Here is a 13188-nt window from a genome sequence, read left to right on the forward strand (position 1 = left end):
ACAAGCATATCAGAAACAACACAATTTACTGGCACAAACTATGACAATAGGACACAAACATCCACAGAAGCAACATTGTCTAGTGAGGCAATGACTGAGACACCAACAAGCATATCAGAAACAACACAATTTACTGACAAAAAATATGACAATAGGACACAAACATCCACAGAAGCAACAGTGTCTAGTGAGGCAACGACTGAGACACCAACAAGCATATCAGAAACAACACAATTTACTGACACAAACTATGACAATAGGACACAAACATCCACAGAAGCAACATTGTCTAGTGAGGCAACGACTGTGACACCAAGAAGCATATCAGAAACAACACAATTTACTGTCACAAACTATGACAATAGGACACAAACATCCACAGAAGCAACATTGTCTAGTGAGGCAACGACTGAGACACCAACAAGCATATCAGAAACAACACAATTTACTGACACAAACTATGACAATAGGACACAAACATCCACAGAAGCAACATTGTCTAGTGATGCAATGACTGAGACACCAACAAGCATATCAGAAACAACACAATTTACTGACACAAACTATGACAATAGGACACAAACATCCACAGAAGCAACATTGTCTAGTGAGGCAATGACTGAGACACCAACAAGCATATCAGAAACAACACAATTTACTGACACAAACTATGACAATAGGACAAAAACATCCACAGAAGCAACATTGTCTAGTGAGGCAATGACTGAGACACCAACAAGCATATCAGAAACAACACAATTTACTGACACAAACTATGACAATAGGACACAAACATCCACAGAAGCAACATTGTCTAGTGAGGCAATGACTGAGACACCAACAAGCATATCAGAAACAACACAATTTACTGACACAAACTATGACAATAGGACACAAACATCCACAGAAGCAACATTGTCTAGTGAGGCAATGACTGAGACACCAACAAGCATATCAGAAACAACACAATTTACTGACACAAACTATGACAATAGGACACAAACATCCACAGAAGCAACATTGTCTAGTGAGGCAATGACTGAGACACCAACAAGCATATCAGAAACAACACAATTTACTGACACAAACTATGACAATAGGACACAAACATCCACAGAAGCAACATTGTCTAGTGAGGCAATGACTGAGACACCAACAAGCATATCAGAAACAACACAATTTACTGGCACAAACTATGACAATAGGACACAAACATCCACAGAAGCAACATTGTCTAGTGAGGCAATGACTGAGACACCAACAAGCATATCAGAAACAACACAATTTACTGACAAAAAATATGACAATAGGACACAAACATCCACAGAAGCAACAGTGTCTAGTGAGGCAACGACTGAGACACCAACAAGCATATCAGAAACAACACAATTTACTGACACAAACTATGACAATAGGACACAAACATCCACAGAAGCAACATTGTCTAGTGAGGCAACGACTGTGACACCAAGAAGCATATCAGAAACAACACAATTTACTGTCACAAACTATGACAATAGGACACAAACATCCACAGAAGCAACATTGTCTAGTGAGGCAACGACTGAGACACCAACAAGCATATCAGAAACAACACAATTTACTGACACAAACTATGACAATAGGACACAAACATCCACAGAAGCAACATTGTCTAGTGAGGCAACGACTGTGACACCAACAAGCATATCAGAAACAACACAATTTACTGACACAAACTATGACAATAGGACACAAACATCCACAGAAGCAACATTGTCTAGTGAGGCAATGACTGAGACACCAACAAGCATATCAGAAACAACACAATTTACTGACACAAACTATGACAATAGGACACAAACATCCACAGAAGCAACATTGTCTAGTGAGGCAATGACTGAGACACCAACAAGCATATCAGAAACAACACAATTTACTGACACAAACTATGACAATAGGACACAAACATCCACAGAAGCAACATTGTCTAGTGAGGCAATGACTGAGACACCAACAAGCATATCAGAAACAACACAATTTACTGACACAAACTATGACAATAGGACACAAACATCCACAGAAGCAACATTGTCTAGTGAGGCAACGACTGAGACACCAACAAGCATATCAGAAACAACACAATTTACTGACACAAACTATGACAATAGGACACAAACATCCACAGAAGCAACATTGTCTAGTGAGGCAATGACTGAGACACCAACAAGCATATCAGAAACAACACAATTTACTGACACAAGCTATGACAATAGGACACAAACATCCACAGAAGCAACATTGTCTAGTGAGGCAATGACTGAGACACCAACAAGCATATCAGAAACAACACAATTTACTGACACAAACTATGACAATAGGACACAAACATCCACAGAAGCAACATTGTCTAGTGAGGCAATGACTGAGACACCAACAAGCATATCAGAAACAACACAATTTACTGACACAAACTATGACAATAGGACACAAACATCCACAGAAGCAACATTGTCTAGTGAGGCAATGACTGAGACACCAACAAGCATATCAGAAACAACACAATTTACTGGCACAAACTATGACAATAGGACACAAACATCCACAGAAGCAACATTGTCTAGTGAGGCAATGACTGAGACACCAACAAGCATATCAGAAACAACACAATTTACTGACACAAACTATGACAATAGGACACAAACATCCACAGAAGCAACATTGTCTAGTGAGGCAATGACTGAGACACCAACAAGCATATCAGAAACAACACAATTTACTGACACAAACTATGACAATAGGACACAAACATCCACAGAAGCAACATTGTCTAGTGAGGCAATGACTGAGACACCAACAAGCATATCAGAAACAACACAATTTACTGACACAAACTATGACAATAGGACACAAACATCCACAGAAGCAACATTGTCTAGTGAGGCAACGACTGAGACACCAACAAGCATATCAGAAACAACACAATTTTCTGACACAAACTATGACAATAGGACACAAACATCCACAGAAGCAACATTGTCTAGTGAGGCAATGACTGAGACACCAACAAGCATATCAGAAACAACACAATTTACTGACACAAGCTATGACAATAGGACACAAACATCCACAGAAGCAACATTGTCTAGTGAGGCAATGACTGAGACACCAACAAGCATATCAGAAACAACACAATTTACTGACACAAACTATGACAATAGGACACAAACATCCACAGAAGCAACATTGTCTAGTGAGGCAATGACTGAGACACCAACAAGCATATCAGAAACAACACAATTTACTGACACAAACTATGACAATAGGACACAAACATCCACAGAAGCAACATTGTCTAGTGAGGCAATGACTGAGACACCAACAAGCATATCAGAAACAACACAATTTACTGGCACAAACTATGACAATAGGACACAAACATCCACAGAAGCAACATTGTCTAGTGAGGCAATGACTGAGACACCAACAAGCATATCAGAAACAACACAATTTACTGACAAAAAATATGACAATAGGACACAAACATCCACAGAAGCAACAGTGTCTAGTGAGGCAACGACTAAGACACCAACAAGCATATCAGAAACAACACAATTTACTGACACAAACTATGACAATAGGACACAAACATCCACAGAAGCAACATTGTCTAGTGAGGCAACGACTGAGACACCAACAAGCATATCAGAAACAACACAATTTACTGACACAAACTATGACAATAGGACACAAACATCCACAGAAGCAACATTGTCTAGTGAGGCAACGACTGTGACACCAACAAGCATATCAGAAACAACACAATTTACTGACACAAACTATGACAATAGGACACAAACATCCACAGAAGCAACATTGTCTAGTGAGGCAATGACTGAGACACCAACAAGCATATCAGAAACAACACAATTTACTGTCACAAACTATGACAATAGGACACAAACATCCACAGAAGCAACATTGTCTAGTGAGGCAATGACTGAGACACCAACAAGCATATCAGAAACAACACAATTTACTGACACAAACTATGACAATAGGACACAAACATCCACAGAAGCAACATTGTCTAGTGAGGCAATGACTGAGACACCAACAAGCATATCAGAAACAACACAATTTACTGACACAAACTATGACAATAGGACACAAACATCCACAGAAGCAACATTGTCTAGTGAGGCAATGACTGAGACACCAACAAGCATATCAGAAACAACACAATGTACTAACACAAACTATGACAATAGGACACAAACATCCACAGAAGCAACATTGTCTAGTGAGGCAATGACTGAGACACCAACAAGCATATCAGAAACAACACAATTTACTGACACAAACTATGACAATAGGACACAAACATCCACAGAAGCAACATTGTCTAGTGAGGCAATGACTGAGACACCAACAAGCATATCAGAAACAACACAATTTACTGACACAAACTATGACAATAGGACACAAACATCCACAGAAGCAACATTGTCTAGTGAGGCAATGACTGAGACACCAACAAGCATATCAGAAACAACACAATTTACTGACACAAACAATGACAATAGGACACAAACATCCACAGAAGCAACATTGTCTAGTGAGGCAACGACTGAGACACCAACAAGCATATCAGAAACAACACAATTTACTGACACAAACTATGACAATAGGACACAAACATCCACAGAAGCAACATTGTCTAGTGAGGCAATGACTGAGACACCAACAAGCATATCAGAAACAACACAATTTACTGACACAAGCTATGACAATAGGACACAAACATCCACAGAAGCAACATTGTCTAGTGAGGCAATGACTGAGACACCAACAAGCATATCAGAAACAACACAATTTACTGACTCAAACTATGACAATAGGACACAAACATCCACAGAAGCAACATTGTCTAGTGAGGCAATGACTGAGACACCAACAAGCATATCAGAAACAACACAATTTACTGACACAAACTATGACAATAGGACACAAACATCCACAGAAGCAACATTGTCTAGTGATGCAATGACTGAGACACCAACAAGCATATCAGAAACAACACAATTTACTGACACAAACTATGACAATAGGACACAAACATCCACAGAAGCAACATTGTCTAGTGAGGCAATGACTGAGACACCAACAAGCATATCAGAAACAACACAATTTACTGACACAAACTATGACAATAGGACACAAACATCCACAGAAGCAACATTGTCTAGTGAGGCAATGACTGAGACACCAACAAGCATATCAGAAACAACACAATTTACTGACACAAACTATGACAATAGGACACAAACATCCACAGAAGCAACATTGTCTAGTGAGGCAATGACTGAGACACCAACAAGCATATCAGAAACAACACAATTTACTGACACAAACTATGACAATAGGACACAAACATCCACAGAAGCAACATTGTCTAGTGAGGCAACGACTGAGACACCAACAAGCATATCAGAAACAACACAATTTACTGACACAAACTATGACAATAGGACACAAACATCCACAGAAGCAACATTGTCTAGTGAGGCAATGACTGAGACACCAACAAGCATATCAGAAACAACACAATTTACTGACACAAACTATGACAATAGGACACAAACATCCACAGAAGCAACATTGTCTAGTGAGGCAATGACTGAGACACCAACAAGCATATCAGAAACAACACAATTTACTGACTCAAACTATGACAATAGGACACAAACATCCACAGAAGCAACATTGTCTAGTGAGGCAATGACTGAGACACCAACAAGCATATCAGAAACAACACAATTTACTGACACAAACTATGACAATAGGACACAAACATCCACAGAAGCAACATTGTCTAGTGATGCAATGACTGAGACACCAACAAGCATATCAGAAACAACACAATTTACTGACACAAACTTTGACAATAGGACACAAACATCCACAGAAGCAACATTGTCTAGTGAGGCAATGACTGAGACACCAACAAGCATATCAGAAACAACACAATTTACTGACACAAACTATGACAATAGGACACAAACATCCACAGAAGCAACATTGTCTAGTGAGGCAATGACTGAGACACCAACAAGCATATCAGAAACAACACAATTTACTGACACAAACTATGACAATAGGACACAAACATCCACAGAAGCAACATTGTCTAGTGAGGCAATGACTGAGACACCAACAAGCATATCAGAAACAACACAATTTACTGACACAAACTATGACAATAGGACACAAACATCCACAGAAGCAACATTGTCTAGTGAGGCAATGACTGAGACACCAACAAGCATATCAGAAACAACACAATTTACTGACACAAACTATGACAATAGGACCCAAACATCCACAGAAGCAACATTGTCTAGTGAGGCAACGACTGAGACACCAACAAGCATATCAGAAACAACACAATTTACTGACACAAACTATGACAATAGGACACAAACATCCACAGAAGCAACATTGTCTAGTGAGGCAATGACTGAGACACCAACAAGCATATCAGAAACAACACAATTTACTGACACAAACTATGACAATAGGACACAAACATCCACAGAAGCAACATTGTCTAGTGAGGCAATGACTGAGACACCAACAAGCATATCAGAAACAACACAATTTACTGACACAAACTATGACAATAGGACACAAACATCCACAGAAGCAACATTGTCTAGTGAGGCAATGACTGAGACACCAACAAGCATATCAGAAACAACACAATTTACTGACACAAACTATGACAATAGGACAAAAACATCCACAGAAGCAACATTGTCTAGTGAGGCAATGACTGAGACAACAACAAGCATATCAGAAACAACACAATTTACTGACACAAACTATGACAATAGGACACAAACATCCACAGAAGCAACATTGTCAAGTGAGGCAACGACTGAGACACCAACAAGCATATCAAAAACAACACAATTTACTGACACAAACTATGACAATAGGACACAAACATCCACAGAAGCAACATTGTCTAGTGAGGCAATGACTGAGACACCAACAAGCATATCAGAAACAACACAATTTACTGACACAAACTATGACAATAGGACACAAACATCCACAGAAGCAACATTGTCTAGTGAGGCAATGACTGAGACACCAACAAGCATATCAGAAACAACACAATTTACTGACACAAACTATGACAATAGGACACAAACATCCACAGAAGCAACATTGTCTAGTGAGGCAATGACTGAGACACCAACAAGCATATCAGAAACAACACAATTTACTGACACAAACTATGACAATAGGACACAAACATCCACAGAAGCAACATTGTCTAGTGAGGCAATGACTGAGACACCAACAAGCATATCAGAAACAACACAATTTACTGACACAAACTATGACAATAGGACACAAACATCCACAGAAGCAACATTGTCTAGTGAGGCAATGACTGAGACACCAACAAGCATATCAGAAACAACACAATTTACTGACACAAACTATGACAATAGGACACAAACATCCACAGAAGCAACATTGTCTAGTGAGGCAATGACTGAGACACCAACAAGCATAGCAGAAACAACACAATTTACTGACACAAACTATGACAATAGGACACAAACATCCACAGAAGCAACATTGTCTAGTGAGGCAATGACTGAGACACCAACAAGCATATCAGAAACAACACAATTTACTGACACAAACTATGACAATAGGACACAAACATCCACAGAAGCAACATTGTCTAGTGAGGCAATGACTGAGACACCAACAAGCATATCAGAAACAACACAATTTACTGACACAAACTATGACAATAGGACACAAACATCCACAGAAGCAACATTGTCTAGTGAGGCAATGACTGAGACACCAACAAGCATATCAGAAACAACACAATTTACTGACACAAACTATGACAATAGGACACAAACATCCACAGAAGCAACATTGTCTAGTGAGGCAATGACTGAGACACCAACAAGCATATCAGAAACAACACAATTTACTGACACAAACTATGACAATAGGACACAAACATCCACAGAAGCAACATTGTCTAGTGAGGCAATGACTGAGACACCAACAAGCATATCAGAAACAACACAATTTACTGACACAAACTATGACAATAGGACACAAACATCCACAGAAGCAACATTGTCTAGTGAGGCAATGACTGAGACACCAACAAGCATATCAGAAACAACACAATTTACTGACACAAACTATGACAATAGGACACAAACATCCACAGAAGCAACATTGTCTAGTGAGGCAATGACTGAGACACCAACAAGCATATCAGAAACAACACAATTTACTGACACAAACTATGACAATAGGACACAAACATCCACAGAAGCAACATTGTCTAGTGAGGCAATGACTGAGACACCAACAAGCATATCAGAAACAACACAATTTACTGACACAAACTATGACAATAGGACACAAACATCCACAGAAGCAACATTGTCTAGTGAGGCAATGACTGAGACACCAACAAGCATATCAGAAACAACACAATTTACTGACACAAGCTATGACAATAGGACACAAACATCCACAGAAGCAACATTGTCTAGTGAGGCAATGACTGAGACACCAACAAGCATATCAGAAACAACACAATTTACTGACACAAACTATGACAATAGGACACAAACATCCACAGAAGCAACATTGTCTAGTGAGGCAATGACTGAGACACCAACAAGCATATCAGAAACAACACAATTTACTGACACAAGCTATGACAATAGGACACAAACATCCACAGAAGCAACATTGTCTAGTGAGGCAATGACTGAGACACCAACAAGCATATCAGAAACAACACAATTTACTGACACAAACTATGACAATAGGACACAAACATCCACAGAAGCAACATTGTCTAGTGAGGCAATGACTGAGACACCAACAAGCATATCAGAAACAACACAATTTACTGACACAAACTATGACAATAGGACACAAACATCCACAGAAGCAACATTGTCTAGTGAGGCAATGACTGAGACACCAACAAGCATATCAGAAACAACACAATTTACTGACACAAACTATGACAATAGGACACAAACATCCACAGAAGCAACATTGTCTAGTGAGGCAATGACTGAGACACCAACAAGCATATCAGAAACAACACAATTTACTGACACAAACTATGACAATAGGACACAAACATCCACAGAAGCAACATTGTCTAGTGAGGCAATGACTGAGACACCAACAAGCATATCAGAAACAACACAATTTACTGACACAAACTATGACAATAGGACACAAACATCCACAGAAGCAACATTGTCTAGTGAGGCAATGACTGAGACACCAACAAGCATATCAGAAACAACACAATTTACTGACACAAACTATGACAATAGGACACAAACATCCACAGAAGCAACATTGTCTAGTGAGGCAATGACTGAGACACCAACAAGCATATCAGAAACAACACAATTTACTGACACAAACTATGACAATAGGACACAAACATCCACAGAAGCAACATTGTCTAGTGAGGCAATGACTGAGACACCAACAAGCATATCAGAAACAACACAATTTACTGACACAAACTATGACAATAGGACACAAACATCCACAGAAGCAACATTGTCTAGTGAGGCAATGACTGAGACACCAACAAGCATATCAGAAACAACACAATTTACTGACACAAACTATGACAATAGGACACAAACATCCACAGAAGCAACATTGTCTAGTGAGGCAATGACTGAGACACCAACAAGCATATCAGAAACAACACAATTTACTGACACAAACTATGACAATAGGACACAAACATCCACAGAAGCAACATTGTCTAGTGAGGCAATGACTGAGACACCAACAAGCATATCAGAAACAACACAATTTACTGACACAAACTATGACAATAGGACACAAACATCCACAGAAGCAACATTGTCTAGTGAGGCAATGACTGAGACACCAACAAGCATATCAGAAACAACACAATTTACTGACACAAACTATGACAATAGGACACAAACATCCACAGAAGCAACATTGTCTAGTGAGGCAATGACTGAGACACCAACAAGCATATCAGAAACAACACAATTTACTGACACAAACTATGACAATAGGACACAAACATCCACAGAAGCAACATTGTCTAGTGAGGCAATGACTGAGACACCAACAAGCATATCAGAAACAACACAATTTACTGACACAAACTATGACAATAGGACACAAACATCCACAGAAGCAACATTGTCTAGTGAGGCAATGACTGAGACACCAACAAGCATATCAGAAACAACACAATTTACTGACACAAACTATGACAATAGGACACAAACATCCACAGAAGCAACATTTTCTAGTGAGGCAATGACTGAGACACCAACAAGCATATCAGAAACAACACAATTTACTGACACAAACTATGACAATAGGACACAAACATCCACAGAAGCAACATTGTCTAGTGAGGCAATGACTGAGACACCAACAAGCATATCAGAAACAACACAATTTACTGACACAAACTATGACAATAGGACACAAACATCCACAGAAGCAACATTGTCTAGTGAGGCAATGACTGAGACACCAACAAGCATATCAGAAACAACACAATTTACTGACACAAACTATGACAATAGGACACAAACATCCACAGAAGCAACATTGTCTAGTGAGGCAATGACTGAGACACCAACAAGCATATCAGAAACAACACAATTTACTGACACAAACTATGACAATAGGACACAAACATCCACAGAAGCAACATTGTCTAGTGAGGCAATGACTGAGACACCAACAAGCATATCAGAAACAACACAATTTACTGACACAAACTATGACAATAGGACACAAACATCCACAGAAGCAACATTGTCTAGTGAGGCAATGACTGAGACACCAACAAGCATATCAGAAACAACACAATTTACTGACACAAACTATGACAATAGGACACAAACATCCACAGAAGCAACATTGTCTAGTGAGGCAATGACTGAGACACCAACAAGCATATCAGAAACAACACAATTTACTGACACAAACTACGACAATAGGACACAAACATCCACAGAAGCAACATTGTCTAGTGAGGCAATGACTGAGACACCAACAAGCATATCAGAAACAACACAATTTACTGACACAAACTATGACAATAGGACACAAACATCCACAGAAGCAACATTGTCTAGTGAGGCAATGACTGAGACACCAACAAGCATATCAGAAACAACACAATTTACTGACACAAACTATGACAATAGGACACAAACATCCACAGAAGCAACATTGTCTAGTGAGGCAATGACTGAGACACCAACAAGCATATCAGAAACAACACAATTTACTGACACAAACTATGACAATAGGACACAAACATCCACAGAAGCAACATTGTCTAGTGAGGCAATGACTGAGACACCAACAAGCATATCAGAAACAACACAATTTACTGACACAAACTATGACAATAGGACACAAACATCCACAGAAGCAACATTGTCTAGTGAGGCAATGACTGAGACACCAACAAGCATATCAGAAACAACACAATTTACTGACACAAACTATGACAATAGGACACAAACATCCACAGAAGCAACATTGTCTAGTGAGGCAATGACTGAGACACCAACAAGCATATCAGAAACAACACAATTTACTGACACAAACTATGACAATAGGACACAAACATCCACAGAAGCAACATTGTCTAGTGAGGCAATGACTGAGACACCAACAAGCATATCAGAAACAACACAATTTACTGACGCAAACTATGACAATAGGACACAAACATCCACAGAAGCAACATTGTCTAGTGAGGCAATGACTGAGACACCAACAAGCATATCAGAAACAACACAATTTACTGACACAAACTATGACAATAGGACACAAACATCCACAGAAGCAACATTGTCTAGTGAGGCAATGACTGAGACACCAACAAGCATATCAGAAACAACACAATTTACTGACACAAACTATGACAATAGGACACAAACATCCACAGAAGCAACATTGTCTAGTGAGGCAATGACTGAGACACCAACAAGCATATCAGAAACAACACAATTTACTGACACAAACTATGACAATAGGACACAAACATCCACAGAAGCAACATTGTCTAGTGAGGCAATGACTGAGACACCAACAAGCATATCAGAAACAACACAATTTACTGACACAAACTATGACAATAGGACACAAACATCCACAGAAGCAACATTGTCTAGTGAGGCAATGACTGAGACACCAACAAGCATATCAGAAACAACACAATTTACTGACGCAAACTATGACAATAGGACACAAACATCCACAGAAGCAACATTGTCTAGTGAGGCAATGACTGAGACACCAACAAGCATATCAGAAACAACACAATTTACTGACACAAACTATGACAATAGGACACAAACATCCACAGAAGCAACATTGTCTAGTGAGGCAATGACTGAGACACCAACAAGCATATCAGAAACAACACAATTTACTGACACAAACTATGACAATAGGACACAAACATCCACAGAAGCAACATTGTCTCTAGTGAGGCAATGACTGAGACACCAACAAGCATATCAGAAACAACACAATTTACTGACACAAACTATGACAATAGGACACAAACATCCACAGAAGCAACATTGTCTAGTGAGGCAATGACTGAGACACCAACAAGCATATCAGAAACAACACAATTTACTGACACAAACTACGACAATAGGACACAAACATCCACAGAAGCAACATTGTCTAGTGAGGCAATGACTGAGACACCAACAAGCATATCAGAAACAACACAATTTACTGACACAAACTATGACAATAGGACACAAACATTCACAGAAGCAACATTGTCTAGTGAGGCAATGACTGAGACACCAACAAGCATATCAGAAACAACACAATTTACTGACACAAACTATGACAATAGGACACAAACATCCACAGAAGCAACATTGTCTAGTGAGGCAATGACTGAGACACCAACAAGCATATCAGAAACAACACAATTTACTGACACAAACTATGACAATAGGACACAAACATCCACAGAAGCAACATTGTCTAGTGAGGCAATGACTGAGACACCAACAAGCATATCAGAAACAACACAATTTACTGACACAAACTATGACAATAGGACACAAACAT

This window comes from Physella acuta, unplaced genomic scaffold (genome assembly GCF_028476545.2).
Source record: "Physella acuta isolate Inbredline_101_S28 unplaced genomic scaffold, ASM2847654v3 ptg000819l, whole genome shotgun sequence".
Taxonomy (NCBI): Eukaryota; Metazoa; Mollusca; class Gastropoda; family Physidae; genus Physella; species Physella acuta.